The 7174-nt window shown below is 29.5% G+C and overlaps 1 pseudogene; it reads left to right on the top strand.

The window, feature by feature from the left end:
• Positions 1–5907: 5907 nt before the first annotated feature.
• Positions 5908–6755, top strand: LOC149161187 (membrane metalloprotease ARASP, chloroplastic pseudogene; annotated as a pseudogene).
• Positions 6756–7174: the final 419 nt, after the last annotated feature.

Here is a 7174-nt window from a genome sequence, read left to right as displayed (position 1 = left end):
AAGCGTCACAATGGCAAGCGGCGGAATTGCTCTTGCTTGAGCCTCATGCCGACGACTTATCCCCCAAACACCCCCTCTTCTCGGGAACCCTCGTTGTCTCGGCGCCATGAGCAGGGGAAATCTCGTGTGTTTTACAGTGGGAGGCAAAGTATCAAGACGCAGAGCCTTAATTCTTCCACCCAGAACCACCTTAATAGAAGCCGGAACCAGAGTATGGACCCTCGCGATCCCCTTCACAAACAAGAGCCGAGAGAGCGCAGACTGAACAGAGGTGAAGCCTCTGCCACTACTCACACCGCCAGAGCTTGGCCTCTTTCCAACCTTCTCATAATACAACATAACATTATACCAGACATACCACCCCTGGATCAAATGCGCCATTAAATAGACCTCTGTTCGGAACAATCTGGATGCATACAGAACGAATCCCATTGTAGCAGAGTACAGGGCTTTTAAGTCGCCTTGCTTAAGACCATTTCCCTTCTGCAAAGCCATCTCTTCAGCATTTAAAGGCATTAATGCGTAGCAGAGCCTGCGAGTGTGGTCGTCTTGGCCAGCCACCTCAAGACGCCAGCTGCCCATCACGGCAAGCTCAAACATTTGTCAAGTTGCCACCCGCATCCGGGTTATCATTTTTTCATAATTAATGTTCACTCATATTTAAATATTTTAAAAAATAAAATATAAATTAAAATAAATAAATAAATAATTGAAATTTATAGTATTGAAAAACAAAAAGATTACAGTTAAATATATGATATAAAAAGTATATAATAATAAATTATAATATTATTCATCCGTATTAATCTAATATTTTTAAATTACATTTTAATATATATTTTTATTTATTTTATTTTATTTTAAAATATATATTTTACTGTAAAAAATTTATCGTAATGTTTATATATCTTTTGTTTATAAGTATTGCCAATTATAGTTAACCATTGTTAACCATCATTAACCATGGTCCAATGTCACATTATGACAAATATTGTCTCAGTATGAAAATGACAATGAACCACGCTAAGCCATGGTCAACCATGTTTATTATAGGGTTTATAATATTAATCCCTTGGGTTTAATATTATTCTCTTGGGTTTATAATCCCTTGGGTTTTTAGTGTTAATCCCTTGGGTTTATTACTCTCTTAGATTTATAATATCAATCCATTGGGTTTATTAATATAAGGGTTCACATTCCTAGGGTGTAATATTATTCATAGGGTTTGTAATTTTAGTCATTGGGTTTAATATAAATCCCTTGAGTTTATAATCATGATCAATCATGGTCCAATGTCACATTGTGATAACAATTTTCTCAATATGAAAATCAATCATCGTCCATCGTCGCATTATGACAAAGATTTTCTCTATATGAAAATCAATGATGCTCAACCATGGTGAAACGTTGCATTGTGACAAATATTGTGTCAATATGAAAATGAATCATCATCAACCATGGTTAACCATGTTTATTTTAGGGTTTAAAATATTTATATTAGGGTTTATATAGCTTCGGTTTATGATATTAATCTCGTGGTTATTCCTTTGGATTTATAATCCCTTGGTTTTATTATACCCTTAGGTTTATAATATCAATATAAGGGTTCGTTTTCATAAGGTTTATAATATTAATTCTTAGGTTTAATATAAATCTCTTGGATTTATAATCATAGTCAACCATGGTTCAACATGACATTGTCACAAAAGTTTTCTCAATATGAAAATCAACCATGGTCCAACATTGCATTGTGACAAAGATTGTCTCCATATAAAAATCAATCATGGTCAACCATGGTCCAACATCACATTGTGACAAAGATTGTCTCAATATGAAAATCAACCATGGTCGAACGTCACATTGTGACAAATATTGTCTCAATATGAAAATCAACAATGGTCAACCATTGTCAACCATCATCAACCATGGTCTCCATATGAAAATGAACCATGGTCAACCATGTTTAATTTAGGGTTTAAAATATTTATCTTAGGGTTTATATACCTTGGGTTTATAAGCATTGTCAACAATGGTCAAACATTGTCAACCATCATCAACCATGGTCAATCATGGTAAACCATAGTCTAATGTCACATTGTGACAAATATTGTCTCAATATGAAAATTAACAATAGTCAACCATGGACTAACGTCGCATTGTGACAAAGATTGTCTGAATATGAAAATCAATCGTGGTAAACCATAGTCAACCATGCTTATTTTAATTTTTATAGTATTTATCTTAGGGTTTATATATCTTGGGTTTATAATATTAATCCCTTGGGTTTAATATTATTCAATTGTTTTTGTAATCCCTTGCATTTTGAGTATTAATCCCTTGCATTTATTATGCCCTTGGGTTTATTAAGTTAAGTATAATATTATTCATAGGGTTTATAATATTAATCATTTGGTTTAATATAAATCCATTGAGTTTATAATCATGGTCAACCATGGTCCAACATGACATTGTGGCAAAGATTTTCTCAATACGAAAATCAACCATGGTCCAACGTCGCATTGGGACAAATATTGTCTCCATATAAAAATCAATCATAGTCAACCATGGTCCAATGTCGCATTGTGACATAGATTGTCTCATTATGAAAAGCAACCATGGTCGAACATCACATTGTGACAAAGATTGTCTCAATATGAAAATCAACCATTGTCGACCATCATCAACCATGGTCTCAATATGGAAATGAACCATAGTCAACCATGATTATTTTAGGATCTAAAATATTTATCTTAGGGTTTATAAACTTTGGGTTTATAAGCATTGTCAACCATGGTCAAACATTATCAACCATGGTCAAGCATTGTCAATCATGGTCAATCACAGTCCAATGTCACATTGTGACAAATATTGTCTCAATATGAAAATTAACAATGGTCAACCATGGTCTAACGTCGCATTGTGAGAAAGATTGTTTGAATATGAAAATCAACCCTAGTAAACCATGGTCAACCACGTTTATTTTAGGGTTTATAGTATTTATCTTAGGGTTTATATACCTAGGGTTTATAATATTAATCCCTTGTTTTTAATATTATTCCCTTGGGGTTTTAGTATTAATTTCTTTGGTTTATTATTCCCTTGGGTTTATAATATCAATCTGTTGGCTTTATTAATATAAGGGTTCATATTCTTAGGGTGTAATATTATTCATAGGGTTTATAATTTTAATCCTTGTGTTTAATATATATCCCTTCGGTTTATAATCATGGTTAGTCATGGTAAACCAATAATCTTAATAAACAATAGTGTTGTTATTATTATTATTTATATTTTTCACTAAATATAAATAATGAAAAATAATATTTAATATTAATTAACAATAGTATCAATTTTTAAAATTGCTACTATTATTAATAACAAATAATAATAAATAACATTTAATATTAAATTATTATTATTATTAATTATAATGACAATAATAATATTTTTATTGCAATATGTGTTTTTGTATTATTATTGTAATTGGTTGCTAGTCAAACTAAGATGACTTTTAATAATTTTCTGTTTTATAATAAAGTTTTCTAAAGTTTTTAAAATTATCATATTAATTCTAATTTTTTTTAAATAAAAATATATTTTACATTTTAAGAAATTCATTATTTCTAATTTTCTATTGATTAAATACAATAAAATAACAATTTTAAGTTTTGGAATTTTTTAATTTTTTTGGGTTTTATTTTTTATAATTTGGAGGAATTTATTGGAATGAAAAAATTGAGTTGTGATTTTTTTTATAATTTATGGTGTTTGATATTTTTTTAAATTTTGAAAAGTCTAAAATTTATTTTAAACCATAAAATTTAAAATTTTATTTTTCTTTAAAGAATTTGGTAATACAGCGTTTAATGAAATTGTGTTTTTTAGTTTTTTAATTGTGTTTTTCAATATATGGTTAAATTCAGTTTTGTGAAAAGCTATACAACACTTGGGTACAAATTATATTACTCCAAATTGTTATCCCAACAAATTTTTACTAAATTTTGAATAAAGTTTGATAAACAAATATATGAAAAAACACAAAATAACTAAAACTTTACTGGTTTTTATAATTGTACTCATTTTATAGTCAAAATAGTTTGACTTTCAATTAGTTAAATTTTAAGAAGATTTTATAAAATTTATTAAAGTTTTGAAAAAAAATAACTATTAAACTAAATATTTTGAAAATTAAAATAAATTTTGAGATCCTATTTTTCTTATTTGTTTATATAGATGAAATAAATAACTTTATTGGGTTATAAATAGAATTTGTAAAATTTATTTAAAAAATAAAAAATTATATATATATATATATATATATACTATTAAGTATCATAATAATACATATATTCTCAATGTTTATGAAAACCAATGAGTAATTTTATTAGGATATAAGTAGAATTTATAAAATTTATTTAAAAAATAAAAAATAATATATATATATATATATGCTATTAAGTATCATAATAATACACATATCAAATCTCAATATTTATGAAAAACCATATATAGCAAATCCTAATATTTATAACAATTTCATTTAAAAAACTATATATTACTAAATAGGATAATAATATACACATTAAAATTTAATATTTATAATAAACAATACACATCAAATCTCAATATTTATAAAAATTTCATTTCTAAATAAATTTTTCAAATTCAAATAAAACTTATAATTTTTTATTAAACTCCCAATAATTTTTAATTAAACTCCCATCTAAAGGATGAAAGTCAAAACAATTACATCATTCACCAATAAGGATTACAGTATGTTAATGTCGTAGTGTATAAAAATTGGAATAGTACCTTGCTTTCTAAAACATTAAAGGACTAAACTTTAATCACTGTCAGTTTTACCGACTTCCGCATTCAAGTTTAGATAATTCAATTTGGTTAAGTGGAATAATTGGTTAATGTTTTAACTCAGAATAGCCAGAGTGACATGTCCAACATAAATTTATCATTGATTTAATGAGATTCAAATGTTTGGCAGCGCATTTAAATAAGTTTGGTGTTTAAGATAGTTGCAATCGATTTGTTTGAACAACGTGTCCACTCAACTTCACAAAAGTTTTCCTTTGTGGTGATATTGTTATATTTATTTATTTTTTAAATATTTTAATTTTAAAATATATTTTTTAAAAGTATATATTTAATAAAATAATATTATATAAATTTTAAATAAATTAATATATATGATTGAATTATGGTAATTTTAGGAAACACAATGTATTAGCCTGAGATAAAATTTAATGGACGAATTGCTTACTCAAATTTGAAAATTAAATAAATATTAAATTGCTTGGTAAATTTGAACATCAAATAATAATATTTTTATTAAAAAAGTCAATTTAATAATATAGTAATTCAAATTATCAATTTTTAATATTTATTTATATATTTTTTGAAATTATAAAAATGGATAAGGTCTTACTTAAACATATATTATTATTAATTTTTCTTATATTCTGCTTATTTACAATTTTTTATATTTATTTAGTTTATAATTTTTTATATTTTTATATTTTTTAATTTTTTATATTTATTTAATTTTTAAATGATTTTTACCAGGATTCGTAGCATAAAAAAGAAAAATGATTGTGACAATAGGAGCAAAATTGAGATATGTGACGATAGTTACACCATCCACCCACTGATCAAGCTCAATACAGATAATGATACTAAATGACTTTGTGTTCCGTTGGAAAATTCTCACCCACAAGATTACAGGACCCACGACCTGTACGTGATCTACAAATAGGCAGCAGAAGATGCACGCAAATCTCACCCAATTTCAATAATATAGTTTTGAAGCAGAGGAGAACCCAGTATAGAGGCTTTGCCTTCAACACAAGAAAAGGGGTGTTTTTTGCAGCACAAGGAAATCTCTCCTACAATACAATGGCCATGGAGCACATGATGATTCCTAGAGAAGTGATCCTTCAAGAGGTATCTTTTCTCAACGTTACTGATTACTCTACAATCCTAGCCAATGAGGGATCTGAGTTGACAGGAAACAAAGTATCTCCTCTTTGTCTCTTTGCATATGCTGCAACAACTGCCCAGATTCAGGAAAAGAGAACAAAAATGTTTTAGGGCATCTGACTAGATTGTCAAGTGTGTTGCTTCTATCAATTCCTACAATTCCTGCAACAGGAAAGTTGGAAGGGGCAGAGTCAGACTTACAAGTAGTGGGGGTGTTGGTAGCAATAGTTACTGTGCACAAGTGCAGGCACTTTCTTGCAGCCTATCTGCAAAATATCCATGTAAATAAATTTGCCATTGGCTTCGGGCCAACTTTGTTGAAATTTAATCTGAGAAACGTAGAATGCTCATTGAGAGCCATTCCGCTAGGAGGATATGTGGGGTTTCTGGATAATGAGCAGGATAACAATATAGTTGCAAACGATAAGGATTTACTGAAAAACAAGTCAAGTATAGACCGTGTTATTGTCACAAGTGCAGGTGTGGTGGCCAACATAGTGTTCGCTTACACCATCCTTTTCGTGCAGGTTTTGACTGTTGGAGTGGTGGAAAATGAGCCCTTCCTAGGTGTCATGGTTCCTCAAATATTTACCTACTTTATAGTTTCTCGTGATGGCATGGAGTCCAATGATGTGGTGCTGGGAGTCAACAGTCGTTTGTTTAGTGTGAATGAGGTAGAGGCAGTCAATCAGTTCCGCATATACTTCTTGCCAGACATGCCAGAGATAAAGACGAGATATATCTTGAGGAACAAGAAATGTTGATAAAAGGTTTCCACGTGTTGATTTTTTATGGGAGGGAACGACAAAAATGGAGCAAGGAGATTGGTTGGGTTGAAAAGTGTTTGCCAAGCCAACTCCATAGAAGAAAATGCCTTTCGGCATAAAAATGTTGAAGAATCGAGAAGCCTACAAGAGCTCATAGGTCCTTTTTCTCTGGAAGCATTGTTGAGATATGTCAAAGTAATAAACAAATCAAATCAAACACGTGGTCGAGAAGGAAAGATTCTTGATTTCTACGTGGATATGATTGGAATGCATTTTCTTAACGATAGAGAAAAATCCACAATCCAAATGCGAGGTGACTAAATTAGGGCACCAAATATTCAACTACCACCATTAAAACAAATCTGCTCTCGACACCCCTCACAAAATACCTTACTCCTTCAAACCCATTGTCCATG

The sequence above is a fragment of the Pinus tabuliformis genome, chromosome 5_2, assembly GCF_031772625.1.
Source record: "Pinus tabuliformis cultivar Carrire ecotype Pingquan chromosome 5_2, CPIR1, whole genome shotgun sequence".
Classification (NCBI taxonomy): Eukaryota; Viridiplantae; Streptophyta; class Pinopsida; order Pinales; family Pinaceae; genus Pinus; species Pinus tabuliformis.
The sequence above is the reverse complement of the archived record's forward strand: the minus strand, read 5'-3'. Positions and strand labels throughout refer to the sequence as shown.